The sequence below is a fragment of the Macrotis lagotis genome, chromosome X, assembly GCF_037893015.1.
Source record: "Macrotis lagotis isolate mMagLag1 chromosome X, bilby.v1.9.chrom.fasta, whole genome shotgun sequence".
NCBI classification, from domain to species: Eukaryota; Metazoa; Chordata; class Mammalia; order Peramelemorphia; family Peramelidae; genus Macrotis; species Macrotis lagotis.
Genome location: NC_133666.1, coordinates 635,930,509 through 635,952,591, shown reverse-complemented (window position 1 = coordinate 635,952,591; position 22,083 = coordinate 635,930,509). Strand labels below are relative to the sequence as shown.

Genomic DNA, 22,083 nt, shown 5'->3' with positions numbered 1-22,083 from the left:
CCAAAAATTCTAGGATTTATATGTAAACATCCCATTAAGGAATATCCATCTCTAGTGGATTTTAGGGACATATTAGTAAGCATAATCTCCGTGCCCATCATAGATAATTTCCAAGTCTTCTTCACATCTGCCATGGTTTGGTTCTATACAACAAACTCCATTGTTTAGATCCATTCCTGAGTGATTTTTAGAGGCTAGAATGAGCTTGGTCATTAAGTCAAGGCCTCTGTTCCAAGATATGGATAGATGGCTAGGGTAGGAGAAATGATTTTATGTGGTCCCCTAAGCCCCACAGGATATTGAGCTGAGTCTGGAGTGAGGACATAAAAAAACAAACCTAAGTTCAGTTCTTGAGCAGAGGTGAAAGATCAGGTGGGATCCATACCCATTCAGGCAGGAAGTCAGCCTCAGGCTTGAAGACTTTGAGGAAGGGTGAGTCTGGAAGGGTGTAGTTGGCCAAATAGATTGTCTCACCACCTGACAGGTAGGCAGCCCAGATGCCAAAGGTGCCTATGGTCATGATGGTGTGGTTGCACTGGGTCAGCAGGGCAAAATCTTTCACTGGAGAGCCCTCTTTCCCATTCCCTGCAAATATCACATCTCCCTTTGTGTTGTCAATGTTGTCCCGGCACCATGCCATTTCATTGCTGGTGACCACAAAGAGAGCATCACTGCAACAAGTTCTGAACCAATTCATTGCTTGTTCCAAGTAGCCCTTGTCTGCTACCATGCCCTTCCATATGTGAGGCATGATACGAACATAATCACCTTGGTGGACATGAACCCCCACAAAGGTTGTTGCATTTTTCTGAATGCCCCATAGGTAGGCCTCAGCCTCCTTTTGGATATGGTCATGCAGGGTGAATTCATGATGGATCTCTTCTCGAATGTGGTGGTAGAAAGTCCAGGAACAGGGTTAGCCAGTGAGATGAACATAGTCAACATCAATATGGCGATATTCTTCTGACATCCAGTCATGTAGGGCATAGTTCCACCAAGGTATTTACTGGGCTACTTCAGTTGGGAGAACAGGAAGTGTGATGCGGAAGATGGGAGCAAGGTAATTATGCATCTCAGGTGAGATGTAGGCCTGATGTCCATTGAGCTTGGCCAGGGCAAAGAGAGTGGCATACTCACCCATCTGGTTACCTAGTCGGCCTATAGAATTCACAGTCCACAAGCCATAAGGCTGAGAAGTCATAGGGGCTGGAGTCTCAAGGGTTGGTGGCTGTGTCCATGCTTTGGACATCTTTGATAGTTGAAGCTGAAGTTTGATTGTTGTGATCACAAAAAAAGAAAAGGAAGAAGTGGACAACTTGAATATAGAAGACTCTCAGTGAGCGTAGCATGACTGAAGGCAGGAAGGAAAAAGAAAAAAGTTTAGTAGAGTCACTTGGAGTTGGAGGGAGCTGGGTATCTAGATAACTGTGAATGAAGACAGTAGACATTTGGATCCCCTGAGCTACATGTAATGAGTTATATTCATGGGACCTAGGTTGTGTGGTGAATAGAGTATTGAGTCAGAAGTCAGGAAAACCTGAGTTTAAATCCTGATACTTAAATAATTGTGTGACCCTGGACAAGTCACTTAACCTCTGTTTGCCACAGTGTCCCTATTTGTAAAATAGAAATAATAGTGGGATCTACCCTCCTAGAGTGCTTGTGAGGCCCAAATGAGATAATTGTAAAGCACTGAGCACAGGGCCCTGCATATATTTAATGCTATACAAATGCTAGCTATCGTTATTGTTGTTATTTATATTCTACAACCGGTGTATCCAACCTGACATCTGTAAAATAGTCTTTTAGTAATCTTGACAGCCCACCAGAGTTTCAGCTGCAGGACAGTGTGAATGTTTGGCATTTCAGCTTGAGAAATGTACCCAGTGATCTTAAGCCTCTTTTTAAGACAATTCAAATGGAAGAATTCGGTATTCTGGCATGGCACTACTAGGTTTAACAGGAATACAACAATGAAATCAGCACAGTTATTCTGTAGAACTTCAGTTTGGTAGAGAATCTAATATCTCTCCTCTCTCACATTTTTCTGCCAAGTCTTCCAAACACTGAGGTATCTCTGGCAGTTATTGTGTCAAGCTGCTCATTTATTTTTACAACCCTGGAAAATATACTACCAAGATATGTGAATTTGTTCATAGTATTCAAATTTTCTCCATTTGCTGTAACCATGATTCCAAGTTTGGATGGTGTAGTGCTGGCTGGTAGAGAACCTCTTCTTTGTTAGTGTTAATTATTAGGTTAAAATTAGTACAAGCAGCAGAGAATCAATCCATACATGTTCCATACAAGCCTCAGATGCTCCACCCAGTGCACAAACAAGTGTTAGCAGAAAGTCATGCACCAACTCTCCTTTCACTTTAGTCTTGGCTTGTAACCTTTTCAAGTTTGTCAACTAATAGTATGGTTGCTGATCTTAAGGGCAGGTAAGTGGCACAGTGGATAGGGCACTGACTTTGGAGCCGGAGGATGGGAGTTTGAATCCAGTCTCAGACATTTGCCATTTGCTAGCTGTGTGACCGTGAGCAAATCACTTAACCCTGATTGTCTTGAATCCAGGTTCTTTTCCAATCATCCTGATTCATATATGGTCATTGGATCTCTGGAGGAGAAAGTAAGACTGGTGACTTAGCACAGAACCCCTGTGCTTGTCATGACATCACCTCCCTGTGGTAATGGTCTTCTTTGAGAAAGAAAAACAGCAGTTGATCTTGATTCTGTTTTTATGCTGATTGAAAGATTGTGATAACATTGCTGAAAACATCATGCTAAAGTGATAGGAGCAAATGTACAGCCTTGCTTCACTCCATGCTCTATTATCCAGAACCCATGTAAGCATCCAATCATAAAATTGACATATAATACTGATGAACTTCTCTGGTCAATCACATTTTGCCAGAATTTTTCACAAGCCTACATGTGTCAAAGTGTAAATGAATGGTCAAATTAATTGACAAACATTGTTTTGCTTCTGACATTTCTTCAGGAGTTGTCATGAAACATATACTATATTGACCATTGTTTGATCCCTTCCTGAAGGCACATTGGCTCTCAGGTAGATGACTGTCTTCAAGATGAAACATCAAACTATTAAGGAGAACTCTAGCAGGAATGCCAACAATAAGACTGATACCCCTCTGTAATTGTTATAGCTTAATCTATTTCCTTTTCCTTTATAATGATGGTCAGTGGAGACATCCTTGAATTGCCATACACTCAGAAAATTTCAGTCAGCTTTTGTATCAACCTGTCTTCTAAATCTCAGCTGGAATTGAATCAGCATCAGGAGCTTTGCCACAGGAAAGGAACCTAATGGTATTCAAAAGCTCTTCTTCAGTGGGAAGTTTGACTAGAGAGAGATTGACTTCAAGTAGAGGTGTCCGGTTAATGGCTTCATCACTGATTGATGATAGTCTGTTGAAAACAGTTTGGAAGTGTTCGGCCCATTTCTCCAAGATACTGTGTTTGAAAACAGCTAAAATCGGTTGGTAGTCATTATAAATACAAAGACAGTCAATGAAACAATCCCTACTTAAAAGGAGTTTTATCAATATGTGGGAATTGGACACAGTACTCTGGATATGATTTGATCTTATCTTTCTTTATCTCCTTTTTTCTGCCCTTCTCTTTATCAAAGCCAGTTCCTTTTTTATATCCTTGATACCCCTCTTCTTTTTTTTGCCTTTTTTATTTTTATTTTTTAAATTTTATTTATTTATTTTTCTATTAGGATGCAGAGATAGTTTCCAACATTCATTTTTCTGTAACGTTTTAAGTTCCACATTTTTATCCCCCTTCTGTCTCCTCTTGATAGTGAATAATCTGGTGTAGATTATAATGTATAATTAATGTTAGACATGTTCCCATATTGGTCATGTTGTTAAAGAAGAATCAGAACGAAAAGGGGGAAAAAAGCATGAGAGGGGAAAAAACATAAAGTATAAAATAGTTTTTTAAAAAATTAAAAAATAATATGCTTTAGTCTGCCTTTAGACTTCATATTTTCTTCTACGGATATGGATGGCATTTTCTAGATACGCCATCTTCCAAGGACCATCCTCTTTTCCCCCACCCCTCTGGTAGTTATCTTCTTTTCTCTCTAATTTTTGATATTTTATCTTGCTCTCTCTATTGCTTCATTCCTTACTGTACTACTGCCCTCAAATGTGCCTAGGAAAGTCCTGTCCTTAATAACAAGCAAATTAATAAACAAAATCTCCTCCCTTGAACCATCCATCTTTTCCAGTTTTATATCTTTATCTTATATCCTTCCTTCTCATTCCTCTCTCATCCCTCTGCAATCTAGCTTCTGACCTTATCTCTGAACTGAAATTACTCTTTTCAAAGACTCTCAGTGATTTAATTGTCTAGTACAATGGTCTTCTCTTAGTCATTATTGCTTTTTGCCCCTCAGCAGCTACCTGCAAGAGTGGCCCACTGCCTCTCTGTATTTTTGTAACACTGTTCTTTCTCATGTGTCTATCTGTCCTTCATTTTTCCCTTCCTCTCTCCATCTCCGCCACTCTCGTTTTTCTTTCTTTCTCCCTCTTGCTTCATTCTCTTTCTTATCCTTTTGGCTTATGTACTGTGGAGACCTTCACTTTTTTAAAATTTAATTTTAATTTTTGCTCAATTACATTCAAACAAAATGTTTAACAATTGCTTAAAAATATTGGATTCCAAATTGTCTCCTTCTCTCCTGACCCCCCCTCATTGAGAAGACAATGAATTTTATGTGGATTATACATATGTAGTCATGCAATAGTCTAATACAGCGAAGTCAGTTTGGGCCTCTAAAATAACTGAAAGCCAACAACCAATCGCTCATGATAAACATTTCTATATTAGCCATGTTGTAAAAGAAACCAGACATCAAAAGAAAACAAAACAAACAAGAAAGATAAAGGAAGTTTTAAAAAGTATGCTTCCATTTACATTCAGACTTTATAGATACCTTCTCTGGAGTTGGATAGCATTTTTCACCATAAGCCCTTTGGAATTTTTTTTGATGATTGTATTTCTGCAAAAAACTGGTTCTATTCATTTCACTTTGCATCAGTTCATGTAATTCTAAAATTTTCTGAAAGCATTCTAATTATCATTTCTTACAACACAATAGCATTCCATTACAACAACTTGTTTAGCCATTCCTAAACTGATGTACATCCCCTCATTTTCTAATTCTTTGCCACCATAATAAGGACTGTTATAATATTTTTATGTGAAAAGTCCTTTCCACTTTAAAACTCTCTTTGGGAAACAGACCTGTGGGATCCTTATTAATAAAAGCTGTAATGTGGACTTCTTAAACCAGGAATAATGTGGATTTCTGAGCAAAATTCACTAGCAGTAAAGGTCATGAATAATGTAGGTTTCTTAGCAAAACTATTCTATCATTGTAAGCATAATGATAATATGGAGCTCCTATCAATGAACGTTTTGATTAATATAAACCAATGTAAGCCAAAAGAAAACATATTGTCTAAGGCATGCCTGCAGTAACCCAGTACAAATGTGTCACATGTGAAGGACTCCAGCCAAAACAGCACTGATATCACATCCAGGTGTCTGGGCCAGTGCTGAGCTGAGGAAATCCAAAAATGTTAGCCAATTCACACTAACATACCTTTTAACTCCTCCTTTCTTTGTCTGATTTCTATAATTACAATGAGGTTTTGGAGGGACTTTGTCGGGAATTCAGTATATTATCTGGTTGTTGATCCCAGATTACCCCATGTTAGTACCCCATATTGATTATTAAACTACTTATATATTTAATCTGGAACTCCCCAGTCTTTTTCTTTAGTATCATGTTGAACTCCATATTTGGGGGGAGACTTGAATACTCCACTGAATGGAGAATTTGGGGCAAGATAAGATCAGGTAGTGCTGGGTCAAAGGGTAAGCATGGTTTTATAACTCTTTGTGCATAACTCTAAATTGCTTTCAAGAGTGTTTGGATCAATTTGCAATTCCAATGACAGTATATTAGTCTTCTTATTGTTCATATCCTCTCCAACACATCATTTTTTGTTTCTGTTATATTAGTCAATGTGATATGTGTGTGGTGGCATCTCAGATTTGTTTAAATTTGCATTTGTCTAATCAATAGTGATTTAAACCATTTTTATATGACTGAAGAATGCTTTGATTTCTTCTGAGAACCATCTTTGACCACTATCAACTAGGGAATGACTTGAATTCTTATAAATTTGTCTCAGTTCTCTATATATTTGAGGAATGAAACTTTGATCAGAGAAACTTGCTTTAAAAATTTCCTCTTGGTATCCTGTTTTCCTCTAATCTTCACTGCATTTTCTTTGAGCAAAACCTTAAATTTAATTTGATAATCAAAATTATCCATTTTATATCCTATAATGTTCTTTATCTCTTGTTTGGTCATACATTCTTCCTTTAGCCATACATTTGGCAGGTAAAATATTCTATAATCCTTAATCTGCTTATGATATGACTCTTTATGTCTAAATCCTGTATTCGTTTTGACTTTATCTCTGGATGAGGTAGGAGATGTTGATCTGTCAAACTCCTTTCTAGTTTTCCCAACAATTTTTGTTAAATAATGATTTCTAGGCATCAAATCTTGGATCTTTGGACTTGTCAAACACTAGATTACTATGATTGGCTATTACTGTGTATTATATATTTCATAATCTATTTCACTGATCCATCACTCTAATTCTTAGCTAGTTCCAGATCATGTTAATGATTATTGCTTTGTAATACAGTTTGAGATCTGGTACTATTAATAAACTGCTTTTCTTCACTTTTATTTTTCATTGATTTCCATGATAGTGTTACTTTTTTTCTTCCAGATGAGTTTTGTTATTATTTTTTATAGCTCTACAAAATAATTTTCATAATATGATTAGTATAGCAGCAGCTAGGTAGTGCAATGGGTAGAGCACCGGCCCCCTGAGTCAGGAGTACCTGAGTTCAAATCCAGCCTCAGACACTTAATAATTACCTAGCTGTGTGGCCTTGGGAAAGCCACTTAACCCCTTGCTTTGTAAAAACATAAAAAAATAATATGATTGGTATGGCACTGAATAAATAATTTAATTTAGATAGAATTTAATATTTATTATATTAAGTCAGGTTATTGATGAATGACTAATACTTCTCTACATTTTTAGATTTGACTTTATTTTTGTGAAAAGTGTTTTATATTTATATTTCTATAGTTTTGGGGGTTTCTCTGAGCAGGTAGACTTCCAAGTATTTTATTTAGTCTGCAATCACTTTAAAAGTAATTTCTTTACCTATCTCTTCCTGCTTGACTTTGTTTATTAAATTTAATTATTTATCTAATTTTTTTGGTGATTCTCTAGGTTTTTCTAAGTACACAATCTTACTATCTGAAAAGATTGATTATTTTGTTCTGTCATTATTTAATACTTTTAATTTTTCTTGCCCTATTTCTATAGCTCGTATTTCTAGAACAATATTAAATAATAGTGAACAGTGAATACGGCATCCTTCTTTCACTTCTGATCTTATTGGGAAGATTTCTAGCTCATCTTCAATACAAATAGATACTACTTATCATTTTAAGGAAAGTTCTATCTATTACTATGCTTTTTAGTATTTTTATCATAGTCATTCTTTCTGTTGTTTCTTAATGAATCATTTTTATACTTGCTAGAACCAAGTCATATGTTTCCTGAAATATTCTATCTTGGGCCTTCTTTTCTTTCTGTACTCCTTCTCTCTTATAAATCTCAGTGGCTCCCAAGGAGAGAATTATCCTATGTCTATGAGGATAGACAGAAAGTAGCAAGTAACCTGAGGGAGAGACTGAAAGAAACATGTCCCAGGCAAATGAAACTACCATCACTTTGACTAGCATCTCCCCTCACACTGAATGGAGATAGGGGAAGTGATTAACCATTTATATAACTTCTACATATGGAGAATGAAGGTAAGCACTTTGTACAATTATCTCACAACAACCCTTATTAAGACATTGAGGAAATTGAGTCAAACAGAGGTTGTAACTTAATGGTTCAGTGCTCTATTATCTGGGCTATAGATGCTTCTAAATAGCCCAGCTCTTTGAACCTTATGAATAGCAACTCTTCAAACCACCAGAATGGCTTCTATTTCAGCCCTTGAACCTATCTTTGAGGAGATAAATTAATTTTAAGAGGGGCTTACTTTCCTACTCATCAGGACCAAGACTGATGACCAAACTGCCACCATTAGGCAGATAAAGACAAAAGCTTTGGTGATGGCATGATCTCAATGATCCTGTGATCATTCCAGATCTCAAAGAAATATCTCCTATAGAGAAAGGGACACTCATCTCCATAAACAATTGCACTTCACACCATAAGTAAGCCAGCTAATTGAGGTAACTGGGCACTCTTTGGGAGAGACAAGACTTAGCATAGGCTAGGCAAAGCAAAATATCATCATAGCCATTTCCTCTAGTTCTCATCAGACCCTAGTGGAGACAGCCTAGGCCCCTGAACCCAAGAGCTTTAAGGGTAATAAGACTTCCAGCTAAGTCCACTTTGCTACTATCCTGGGAAGCAAGGTGGTGCTATAAGCCTCAGCAATGCAAGAGACATCAAAGAAAGAGCTTGTTGACAATGTTGAACACTTCTAAGACAAGATCTTTCTTTAATAGGTCTTGAGAGTTCAGCATTGATGATAGAAACAGATATGATTTTTTTACAGTTATGATTTTAACAGTAGAAATGATATTGAAAAAGAAGCATTAACATCTGCTTAAGGACCATGGACCTTCCTATTTGACTGGAAGTGGATTCCTTCCATATTATTCCTTTTTATAAAAAATGAATTTATTTATTTATTTTTCCAATTACATGTAAAAATAGTTTTTACCAGTCATATTTTGGTAAAGTTTTGAGTTTCTCAATTTTCTCCTTCCCCCTCTTCTCTCTCCCCTCCCCAAGGCAGAGTGAACTTATATAGGTATGAGAATGCCAAACATATTTTCATCTTAATCTTATTGTGAAAGAAGTCTCAGAAAAAGGAAAAAAACCAGAAGGGGGGAAAACATAAAATACAGAAAAAATTTTTAAAATTGAAAATAGTATGCTTTGGTCTGCATTAAGACTCTATAGTTTCTTTTCTGGGTGTGGATGGTATTTTTCATCACAAGTCCTTTAGTATTCTTCAATTATTGTACTTCTGAGAAGAGCAATTCCAACATAATTGATCACCATACAATATTTCTGTTAATGTATGTATTCTTCTGGTTCTGCTCATTTCATTCAGCATCAATTTATGCAAATCTTCCCAGGTTTTCTGAAGTCTGACCAATCATGATTTCTTACAGAACAATAGTACTTGATCACATTCATATATCACATTTTGCTCAGTTATTTCCCAATTGATGGATATTCTCTCAATTTACAGTTCTATTCTACTACACAAAGAGCTGCTCAATATATTTTTATACTTGTGGGTTTCTTTAATCCTTTCTCATGATTTCTTTGGGATACAAACCTAGTGGTGGTATTGCTGAAGCAAAAAGGTATGAACTGTTTTATTGTTCTTTGGATATAGTTCCAAACTGCTCTCTAGAAAGGTTGTTTTACTTCACAACTCCACCAACAATGCATTAGTATCCCAGTTTTCCCATATCTCCTGTAATATTGATCATTTTTCATTTTTGTCATATTGGTCAATCTGATAGGTGTTAAGTGGTACTTCAGAGTTGTTTTAATTTTCATTTTTCTAATAAATAAGGATTGAAAGGATTTTTTTTCATATGAGCATGGATAATTTTAATTTCTTCATATGAAAACAGCCTGTGCATATCCCTTAGTAATTTATCATTTGGGAAATGACTTGTATTCTTACAAATTTGATTCAGCTATCCATGAATTTTAGAAATAAGTCCTTTATCAGACAGACTAGTTGTAAAAAATGTTTCCTTCTAATCTTGGGTGCATTGGTTTTATTTGTGCAAAACCTTTTTTAATTTTATGTAATCAAAATTACCCATTTTGAATTTTATAATGATCTCTATCTCCTGTTTGGTCATAAATTCATCTTCTTTCCATAGATCTGACAGTTAAACTATTCCTTATTCTCCTAACTGTCTTATCACATCACCTTTAATGTCTAAATCCTCTATCCATTTTAACCTTATCTTGATATAAAGTGTGAGAGTTGGTCTTTGCCTAGTTTCTCCCATACTATTTTCTAGTTCTTCTAGCAATTTTTATTAAAGAATGATTTCTTATCCCAGAAGAAGAAGTCTTTGGTTTTATAAAAAATTACTATAGTCATTTACTATGGTTTATTTTATACTAAATCTATTTCACTCAATTTCTTAGCCAGTACCAAACAGTTTTGATGACTTTATAATATAATTTTAGAACTAGTACAGTTAGGTCATCTTCCTTTGCCATTTTTCATTAATTCCCTTGACATTCTTGACTTCCATTACAATTTTTTCTAGCTCAATAAAATAATTTTTGGTAATTTAATTGGTTTGGCGATGAATTTAGGTAGAATTATCATTTTTATTATGTTAGTTCGATCTACCTATGAGTAATTGATATTTGTCCAATTATTTAGATCTGATTTTATTGTGTGTAAAGTGTTTCATGCTTGCTTTTATATAGTTTCACTTAGTCTTGACAGGTAGACTCCCAAGTATTTTAAGACTAAAATTTATGTCCAGTTATTCTAGAGGAAATTTTTTTCCATCTCTTGCTCCAGTGTTCTGTTGGAAATATATAAAGATGTTGTTGATTTATATGGATTGCAGAATTTTCTATTCTGCAACTTTGCTAAGGTTGTTAATTTTTTCAAGTAGTTTTTTAATTGATTTTCTTGGCTTCTCTAAGCATCCCATCAAATTGTGTGCAATGAGTGAGAGTTTTATTTCCTCATTGCCTATTCTGATTTCTTCAATTTCTTTTCCTCCTCTTATTGATAAAGCTAACATATCTAATACAATATTGAATAATAGCAGTGCTTATAGGCATCCTTGTTTCAATCTTGATCTTATTGATAATCCTTCTAGCTTATCCCCACTATATATATATATAGTGTTTGCAGATAATTTTAAGAGATACTGCTTATCATTTTAAGGAAAACTCCATTTATTCCTATACTCTCCAGTGTTTTTAGCAGAAAAGGGGGCTGTATTTTGTTAAAATCTAAATAATCATATGATTTCTGTTAATTTTGTTATTGATATAGTCAAATATGCTGTTTATTTCCCTAATATTGAACTAATCCTGACTTCCTGGTATAAATTCTACCTGATCATAATGGATTATCCTGTTGATAACTTGCTGTATTCGCTTTGATAGTATTTTATTTAAATTTTTTGCATGAATATCCATTAGAGAAATGATTTTATGATTTTCTTTCTCTTTTTTTCACTCTTCCTGGTATAAATGTCAGCATCATAATGGTGTCATAGAAAGAATTTCGTGAATTCTTCTTCATATAATTTTTTTTCTTTTTAGGTTTTTTGCAAGGCAATGGGGTTAAGTTGCTTGCCCAAGGCCACACAGCTAGGTAATTATTAAGTGCCTGAGGTCACAGTTGAACTCAAGTCCTCTTGTTTCCAGGGCTGGTACTCTTTCCACTGCGCCACCTAGCCACCCCCCTTCATTTAATTTTTTAAATAGTTATATAGAGTTGGAATTAATTGTTCTTTAAATGTTTGGTAGAATTCACTTCTAAGTCCATCTGGCCCTGGAAGCTTTTTTCAATTGATGGTTTTTTCAATTTCTTTTTCTGAAATGAGGTTATTTAAGTGTTTAATTTCCACTTCTGTTAATGTGGGCAGTTTACATTTTTGTAAATATTCATCCATTTCATATAGATTTTTGAAATTATTGTAAACAGTTGAGCAAAATAGCTCTGAATTATAAATTTAATTTCCTTGGTGGTGAATTCACCCTTTTCAATTTTGGTACTGGTAATTCGGTTTTCTTTTTTCTTTCTTTTTTTTAATTAAATTAACCAAAGACTTATCTATTTTATTTTTTTTTTATAAAATCAATGCTTAGTTGGAGTTTTCCATTTGGTCAATTAATTTTCAAAGTAGTTTCTATCTTTCCATTTGTCTATTTGTATTTTCGAAGGAATTATTTTCTTTTTGCATTTGCTAAATTGTATTTTTAACAGATTTATTTTTCTACAGACAATTTTGGTGCTTCCTTTTGCAAGACATTCATTTTTCTTGCATTGCCCCCCAATGTTTTACTTGATTTTTTACAGTCCTTTCTGAGTCTTTCCAAGAGGTCCTTTTTTGGCCTGGAATTAAATCCATATTCTTTTCTGTGGCATCACATGTATTACTTTTTCTACCATCCTCTTCTGAAATTGCCTTGTGCTTTTCCTTATCTTCAAGGTAGCTTTCTAAAGTCCCAACTTTTCTCTGACTTTTCTTACTCATTTTGAGCTTTGTTCCTGGGTACTGTTCCAGGTTTCTTGTGTTGGGAGAGGTACCCGCATTGAAACCAACAGGGGTTTGCTCACTGGGCTGTGGCATTCTTCATTGAGAATACCCATGACTTGCTTGTTGGGTTGACCTGGTAATCCCAGATGTACTGGCTGAACAGGGGATCTGGGGTACCTGTGTTGAAGTCTTCTTAGCCAGCCCTTGCCCTGCTGAGCCAGGACCCAGGGGGCTCCTCTATGACTGAGAATTTCTGATTGGTCTCCATTGTATCCAGCCCTTGGTGATTTCAGCTTGTTGCCCTGCGCTCAGCTACTCTCTCCTGGTCATGCATTCCTTCCACTTGAGATAGACCTTTCTGGAAAATACTCTACTCTGTTCTTTTGTGGATGCTGTTGTTCTTGAATCATTTTAGAGGGTTGATTAATTTTTTTTTGAGGGAAACCTAGGAGAGCTTAAGGAAGTTCCTGGCTTTTCTCTCCCATCTTGGCTCCATTCCCTTGAGAATTTGCCACATGTGAATGCTTGAGAGGAAGGACTGTCTTCGTTTTTCTTTGTATTCCTGGTGCTTTGTATATACTGATTGATTAAGGCACTTATTATCTGGATCACTGTTGCTCAGTTGTTTCAGTCATATCCATCTCTTTGTGACCCCATTTGGGGTTTTCTCAGCAGAAATGTTGGAGGAGTTTGCCATTTCCTTCCCCAACTCATTTTACAGATGAGAAACCTGAGTCAAACAGGGCCAAATGACTTGCCATGGGCCATAAGCGTCTGAGATTAGATTTTCCTGACTCCAGATCTAATGTTGTACTCACTGAACCACCTAACTGCTAGAATATTTCAAAAGTCTATTAATTAGTCTACCTGCCTCAGTTTATCTTATACTGTTTACTAGTGATCTTCTAAAAGCACAGACCCATCTATGTCACTGTGTTGCCAGAGAAATTGTGGTAGCCAATGAAGATTGAGAGTTGTTTAAAAGTGAAAGAATTCACATCTAGCCCTAGAATTGAAATAGCTCAGTATTTATTTTAGAAGCCTGAAAAGTTTGCAGATTAAATTTTTTTTTCTGAAGAGAAAGCAACCTACTTGTAGGTGGGGAGAGGAAAGAGAGAATAACAAAGGACCAGGCAAGGTACCTAAGGGAAAGAGAGAGAGGAGAAACAGACATAAGAATTGGCTTAGACCCAAGCAAGTACAGCCACATGGAATAGAGACCATAGTTCTCCATAGCTTAGACTAGGAGCACATGATTCTAGCTTAGAGAGAGAAAGAACATATCTATCCTTATAGGGAGAAAGAAGGGAGAAGAGAGAACCTGTCTTCTGGGTCCCCTGACTTAAATACATTTTTGTATTGGATTGGACAAAGTCGACACTTGGGGGGAAGTTTAACACCTGGCTCCATATACTCTCCAATATGCAAGCCATGGAGGTGGAGCTCCAAGGAAGAGCCAAGACAGCACTCATTGCAAATGGAGGCTGCAAGGATGCATCTTTCTGTCCCAAAGTTCATGACTTTTAAGTCCAACATGTCATTTCCTGTAGAGGATAATTGTTGCACCAGTGTCATCAAGCTTGGCCAAGATTGAAGTGAAAGTCAGAAGAAAGTTTTACAGGATTTTAACAGTGCAAAAGATCACAAAATTTGTTTCCAATTATGATATCATGTCCATAATTTTCTATATCAACTCCATTGCTCCATAAATTTAGAAAACTACCTATTGCTTTTTAGAATAGAATACTTTCTTTCCTTCTTTTTTTTCAGGTTTTTGCAAGGCAAATGGGGTTAAGTGGCTTGCCCAAGGCCACACAGCTAGGTAATTATTAAGTGTCTGAGAATGGATTTGAACCCAGGTACTCCTGACTCCAAGGCTGGTGCTTTACCCACACCTTTCCTTCTTTCTTTCCTCCTTCCTTATTCCTTCCTCCCTCCTTTCCTTCCTTCCTTTCTTCCTGTTTCTTCCTTCCTTCCTTCCTTCCTTCCTTCCTTCCTTCCTTCCTTCCTTCCTTCCTTCCTTCCTTCCTTCCCCCATCCTTTGTCTCTTTCTCTTCTTTCTTTCCTTTCTTTTCTTCCTTTCTTCTTTTCTTCCTTCCTTCCTTCCCTCCTCTCCCTCATCTTTCTCTGTCCACATAGAGTAGATGCTCTACCCAAAGGAATATAAACTTTGATCAATGAAATCTTGCAAGATGTTTGGGTTTTTACAGATTAGATTTCTTTTTTAAGGATCATGCCTTAAACACAAATTACTTTGGCTTTCACTAATTGGCCAATAATAGGACACAACCCAAATTTCACTAGGTCGAATTTGAGTCAAGTCTTGAAAAAACTAGAGAAACAGAGGGCAGAGATAAAGAGGAAAGGCATTCTAGACTGGAAGAAGCCAGCCAGTACAACTTGCAAATTGAATCTGATATGTGCCATGGGTAAATAACAACTCTTCTAAAACTCATTTTCCTCATGTGTCTATAATTCTACAGGTGTGAATGAGGATGAAATAGAGAATAGAAACAGAAATCGAAATGCAAACCTTAAAGCAATATATAGTTAGCTTTTGTTTTTGGCTTGAATTTTTGTTTGTTTTTTGACTTGGACTGATTTCATTGGAATAGAGATCATATCAAAAAAGAAAATCTCCCTACCAAAGCAGATCAATGAGTGCAATGCAACTTAAGAGAGTGCTTATTACATAGTTATTCTTCTTATCATGGTATTATAGTAACAAGGTGTTGTAGTGATGTTTCTTGTAAGGTTTTTTCATTCATTCAACACAGAACAGTTGCTACTCTATAAGCCTTTATTCCCAGGTTTTAAGGTGTGTAGTGTGTAGGATTAGAATCCACTTAAAAAAATATAGAGACTACTCTGAGCAAAAAGGAAAGTTTATTTTCACTTTTCTCAAGAAAAGGGTAACCTCAAGTCTCACAAAGTTGCCCCAGGTGACATTCAAGCAAGATTATATGACCTAGCATGATCCCCCCCAACCCCCTCTCTTCCAAATTGATTGGTTAAGGTTTTCAAAGTTACAATCTTTATACAAAAAAATCTACCCAGCAACAAAGAGAAGAATAAAAGGTTTTCATAAAATATTACCTCACTATTCAGATGGTGAGGGTATCAGAAGAAAATTTCTAATGACCTTCTGTTAAATGAATTAATGTCTGAGTATGCAAGGTCTTCTAAGGAACTCTACTATCCCTTTCTTTAGTACTTATCAAACAAGAGAAGCCAGGCTACTGTTCTCAAAGTCTATTATCAAATAGGTGGCTGACTAAGACTGCAAGTTCTCTTCTCTGGAAGTATTCCACTATTTCCCTCCCTTAACAGAATCAATGAAAGGTCTTTCTGGAAACAGTCCACTGTTTCATTCCCTAGCAGAATTGGGAGGGTGTCTGTGGGAATGCAAGGCCTCTCTTCCCCTTCTAAGAATAGTCTAAAATAGTCTAAGAGTAATAGTCTGTCTTTGTTTTAATGATTTTTAACCCTGAAAGGACTTCACTAAGAATATTAACTCTTAAGAGGGAATATTCCACTCAGTAGGGAGGAGGGAGAATTAGGGGAGGGGCACAAGATCATTGTAGAAGATGTATAAACCAGCCTGCTTGGGAACTTCCTTTCCTAGAACTTGCCAAGGCTTTTCTTCCAGCTCTTAGCACCCCAGATTCATGGGCAGGGTTACAAAGATTTAATTGGTTACAAGATTGTTTGAGTAAAATGAGACTATTAACATTCACTAATATGTTACCACCCAGATGTTTACTTTTCCAGTCCCACTTTGCCAGGCCTATGTCCAGGCCAGTTGGCCACAATGGTAATGTTTACCATTGCCCTTTATTATTAAAGGGTTATACATTTTATAGCTGAAAAGGATTGTGAAAGAGCAACTCCACCCCCCCCCCACTTAAAAGATAAGGATCTAAGGACCAGAGAGAAGAAAGAGGCAGAGCTAGCACTTAAACCCACATCCTCTGATTCTAAATTTAGAGTTCTTAACACAGGGTTAAAGGATATTAGATAGATTTCAGGAAATCCATGAACTTGGAAAGGAAAAAATGCATCTTTATTTTCATTAACCCCTGATTGAAACAGAAAATTTCCTTTAATTATTTAAAAACATTATTCTGAGAACAAAGGAATCCATGACACACCAAAAAGGTTAAGAACTTGGGCTCTAGGGACAGCTAGGTGGCGCAGTGGACAGAGCACCAGCCCTGAAGTCAGGAGGACCTGAATTCACATTCTACCTCCTTTCTGGTAAAGCATTGATTGTGGGAAGAGGGGTGAAGGGATTTGAGAGTCTGAGAAAATTGTGTGGTAGTAAAGACCAACTAGTGGTCTAGCTCTTTTTGGAATGCTCACAATTCTGAATGACCTTTCTGACATGCTTCATAAAAATAGCAAATTATTGAAGGGTTTAGAGTTTTTAATAATGGAAGAGGGAGAGAAGGGGATCACTGGCTCTGGAATCAAAAAAACTGAGTTCAAATAACACATTTGATGCTTACTTCTTGTATGACATTGGGGAAGCCATGTTACCTCTCTATATCTTAGCTTCCTAAATTTTAAAATGAGATCTCCATGGACTTTGAGGTCCCTTCCTGCTTCTGTTTTCTGTCTCTCTGTCTCTCTTTGTCTATATCTATTTATCTCTTTCTCTGTTTCTCTGTCTTTCTCTTCACTCTCCCTCACTTTCCTACCTTCTCTCCCTCCTCCTTACTTTATGCACTTGTATATGTATATGTACATATATAGAGCAGTGTGGTAGATGGGATATAGATTGTATCTCCAAATCAGAAAGACTTGTCAGGAGCAGTCACCTAACACTCAGAAGCATATATATCTACTTAATGCCCTTTATTATCTGGTTCCCATCTACCTTTTCACTATTATTTCATATTACTACACTTTTTATGCTCTATTTCATTCAAATTGATTTGAAATCGTTTTCTTGTATATAAAAAGATATTAGGTACTGACTATGTCCCTGCCCTCAAAAAAAGCTCACAATTTAATAGGGGAGACATGTAATAGGGGAGATAAAGAAATACAAGTAAATATATACATATAGACAGACAGACAGACAGACAGATAGATAGATGTGTATAAATACTGCATACATAGGGGAGAAGTGACTGAGGGAAAGGTACAAGAATGAAGAGAGGCTGGGAAAAACTTCTTATAGAAAATGGAATTTTAGTTGGGAATTAAAGGAAGCCAGAGAAGGCAGTGATATAGTAATAAGATTTGCAAAGGCAGTCCTCTTATGCCTGGAACCTTCCCTCAAGGAATCCCCATCTTTCTTCTACTGGCCTTTTCTGATTCTCTCCCCTAGCCATTTTTCACCTCTTAGGTAGAAGAACACTTTCCCTCTTGAAATTATTTTGAATAAATTTCGAATTTATAATGATGAATCCATCAACCTTAGTCTTTAAGTTCCCTAAGGTAGTATCTATTGGTTTTTTTGCCTTCATTTCCACAATGTCTATCCTGATGCCTTGAGAATAATATATGTTTGTTAAATTGAACTGAAATTAGTATGAAAAAACCAAAAGGGAAACTTGGCAAAAATTCTCTGAGAGCCTTGAGGAAGAAAAGATTCTTTGCTCCCAAGATTGTTTTATAGTGGAGCATATGACTTGAGTTGGGAGTCTAAAGAAAGAGACCTCTAGCTGGTGGAAAATAGGGAGGGCTGAGGGGAGGAAAAGGATAAGAAAATTGAAACCAGATCATGAAAGAACCAAGATGCCAAAGGTCAGAATTTTAAATGTCATTCAGTAGGCAATAGGGGGTCGTGGAAAATGAGTACAGGAAGTGTTCTGGTTGTAAGGAAGATAAACTGGACTTTTTGTATGCATTTTTCGTGATTGAAGAGGGAGTAGATTAGTCACAAGGAAACCAGGTAAGATATTTATTTATAATTATCCAGGTGAGAATTTAGGGAACCTGAAAGTGGCATGGGATGTGAGATATCAGGAGAAACAAAAGGACTTGCTAAGTGATTAGATAAGGGTGGGAATGTGGGGAGTAGGGACAGGAATTGGAATACTTCACTAGTGGTAGTCAGGAGCCTAGTACTGGAGATCTAGAAACCCAGACTCTAGTTTTGGCTCTACCCTGTTGTCACTATGTGATGCTGTATTAACCTCCTTTGTACAATGAGAAAGTTGAAATAAATTTCTAAAATGTTTTGAGATTATCAAATTTTGACTCACTGGGTACCCTTCTTGACTCTTAATTTCCTGCTTTGTATAATGTGCAGGCTCAAATGAATTTTTCTTCACCTATTTTCTGGTCATCAACCTAAACAGAGTCACATCAGTATTGGGATCCCCATGGCCAAGCAATCCCCCACTATATCTCACCATGTCCATGACCAACTAATCTGTATCCAATTATGCCAGTAATAACATTCTCCATTCTCTTCCTCTATTCCCGACAAAAATAATTTCCTCTATTTCTTTTTTTGATGCTCTAGGTCATCTCCCAAATGCTTTTCTCTATATTTCTGCCAACTTTTTGACACTGTTGACCACCATCTTCTCTTGGATACTTTCTATACTCTCCTGCCATCCACAATATTGCTCTCTCCTGGTTCTTCTCCTGCCTAAATGATTGTTCTTCCCTGTTAATCTTCTTTTCATGATCGTCATTCATATTCCTTTTTGTTAGTGGGTTGTATCATTCAGGGTTCTGACCTAGGTTCCTTTCTTTTTCCCTTCTATATCCTCTTTCTTGGTGATCTCACCAGCTCTATTCAGATCTGTAAATTTAGGCCGAATCTCTCTTCACTTCCAGTCCTATATGCTTACTGAACAACCCCATTTAGATGTCTCACTGACAACTCTCAATTTATTACCTTTAATTATATTTCTGATATTAAAAGTAAAATTGAATGGATTTTTCCTTTTCAGAATGATTTCTTATTATTTCATTGCACTCTACATTCTAGCCAAATTATACTTCTTGAAACTCTTACAATGGACATTTCATTTCCTCTTTCCAGATCTTTGAACAGATTTTTCCCATGGAACATTCTTTGACTTCTTAGAACTCTGGCTTCCATCAAGGTTCAGATCAAAATGTAACCTTTATGAATCCTGTCCTGTTTCCCTAAGCTGGAAGTATTCTACAGCCTGACCCCAAATTATTCTTATTTGATATGTGTATGCATGTATATATGTGTATATATATACACTTATATGTATAAATGAATATATTTCCATATCATATATATATAGAAGTATGTGTATATATGTACACACATATTTATGCATGTATATTTTAAAGTTTCAGGACAAACTTCAACTGAATCAAATCTGAATTTGCAATCACTAATGATAACATTCAAAACCACAATTTCCTCAAAAGCCATTAGCTACTAGCATCTTAAATTTCAGAGTCTACTGCTTTCAGTTCACTAATTTTAAAAGGTTCATAATGGCAGTCTAACATTCCCAACCATTCTTTTTGAAGCCATTAATGCTCTAAGGATTGGGATATATCCTTTTAATAGTCCTTCAAGGACAGAATTTTAGTTTTTATTATTTTTATTATATTTAAATAATTTCAAATACACTAATGTATTGTTCTCAATTCCAAAAGTTCAAACCATTGATTTCAAACTCTCCATTCAGACTTTGTCAATGAAAACTTTGACTTTCTTTAATTTCAACAGATTATTCTTTCATCCTACTTGTTTAAACTTTTATTCCTTTCAGTTGGCTTTTATTAAAAACTTACTAGCTTTGAAACTATCCTTTCACTTCACTCTCCTTTCCTCACTTCTCTTTACCTTCACTAATTTCTTAATCCATCTCATATTATTTCTCAATCACATTCTAGTCTAACATTCCACTGAATCTCTCCAGAACAGATTTCCTTTTAAATACCAGTCAACCACGACACTCTAGAATTGCACAATCACTTTAATTTAGGTGACTTTGCTAGTAGTTTACCTAACATTTAAAATCTGTTGTATCGTTTCAAACTGACTTCATTTCATCTTATTTTCTATTGGGTAAGTTCATCTATTAGGGCAGTACATATCCTGCCCTCCAGGAATAGAAGTGTGTGTTGTTTGTATTTAATCTGAATCCTAATGGCAAACTTCCAAAAATCCGTTAGGATAGTTTAGCAGTTATAAAAATCTCTTAACCATAATGTTGAAGTTTACAGTAAAGATAATACATTTCACTTAGTATTCTTAGTTTCTAATGCCATAAATTTTTACAAGCCAAGAAAAAAATTTCTTTCTTTTCTTGTTTATCTCTTTCTCTGCAATTTTCAATCTGGCTAGAATTGTAAAGGTGGTAGTGGGGAGAATCTTACTGTTTTCTTCCTTATGTCCCTTTGAAAGTCAAATAAAAAGTCAGCGAGAAAAAGTCCCTCCTTAATATTACTGATAGTTGGGAGAGTTATCTTGAAACTTTATTAGTCTTTTCCACTCTTCTAAGCTTCCTTTCTGTGCTTTCTCATAGCAGGTTTTATTTTTTATATATGAAAAATATTGCCCTTCAACGTTCTCCAAGAGTTTGTACTAAAGAACTTTGGAAGAAGAAAGTTCATCAAGCCCACTTCCCTTACTGGCAAATACAAGTTTTCCTCACTAACATAGGGTCATTCTCAGTGAATGAATGTAAAATTTGTATACCTAGTGGTTCCCAACCACTGGGATGATTCTAGACCCCAGGACAAGGGGTCTAGAAATCCAATAAGCAATATAGAATTGGAGAGGGGCAGGATAGGTGGTAGATTGAGTGACAAAACTGGTTAAATTTGTCTTTCTGGGCAAATCCAGAGAGGAAGGAGAGGAAGGAATAATCACTTCAAGAATCTGAATAATGAAAATTGGTCTCATTATTATCTCTGGAATAGATGATGAATTATTTTTTTTTTTCTTGTGGCTTCTTCATGCCAAAAGAAATGATTATTCTGGCGCAGCTAGGTGGAGTAGTGGATAAATCACGAGTCCTGGAATTGACAGGAACTGATTAGACCTCAGACACTTAATAATTATCTATTTATGTGATCTTGAGCAAATAATTTAACCCCATTGCCCTGGTAAAAAAAAAAATTGATTTGGGTGTTTATTGTTTGTCAAGGTGTGGTTGGGTCAAAAGACACTTTATTAGGAAATTGTAAGAACAGACCCTTAATCCTTGCTTTCCACTTTATAAAACTGCCAGATTAGGTGTGGCTGCCTTTGGGAACCTTGTTTCAGATTTGGCCCTCAGTTTACAGATCTAAATGAAATCCAGGAAACCCTAATACAGTAACCTTTCTGGTGGTCCACAGCATTCCAGTTGATAGCCCTTGCTATGGAGACTGCTTTCAGAGTCCCAAGTTCAAGACAGTTTCATAATGCCTGGACCAGTGACCAGCTTATGCATAAGGAATTTGTATGATAAAGGATTCACAGTGCAAGGGGAGACTGACACAAAACACCCTTAAAGAATCTGAAGAACCTGGAATCAGACAAAAATCAGACGGACAATTGAATTGTTGGAAAAGTCAATTAGCAAATCATTTAAACTTCTTCCTCAGCTGCTCAGGGTGAGGGGCCATGCATATAGCAAGATGATTAGGTAATTTCTAACTTGACTGAACAGGAATCCCATCTGCACAAAGCAAATCTAAGAGAAATA

The 22,083-nt window shown here is 36.1% G+C and overlaps 1 pseudogene; it reads right to left on the bottom strand.

Moving 5' to 3' along the window:
• Nucleotides 1-343: 343 nt before the first annotated feature.
• On the bottom strand, nucleotides 344-1,712 carry LOC141497338 (galactoside alpha-(1,2)-fucosyltransferase 2-like; annotated as a pseudogene).
• Between the last annotated feature and the right edge of the window lie 20,371 nt (nucleotides 1,713-22,083).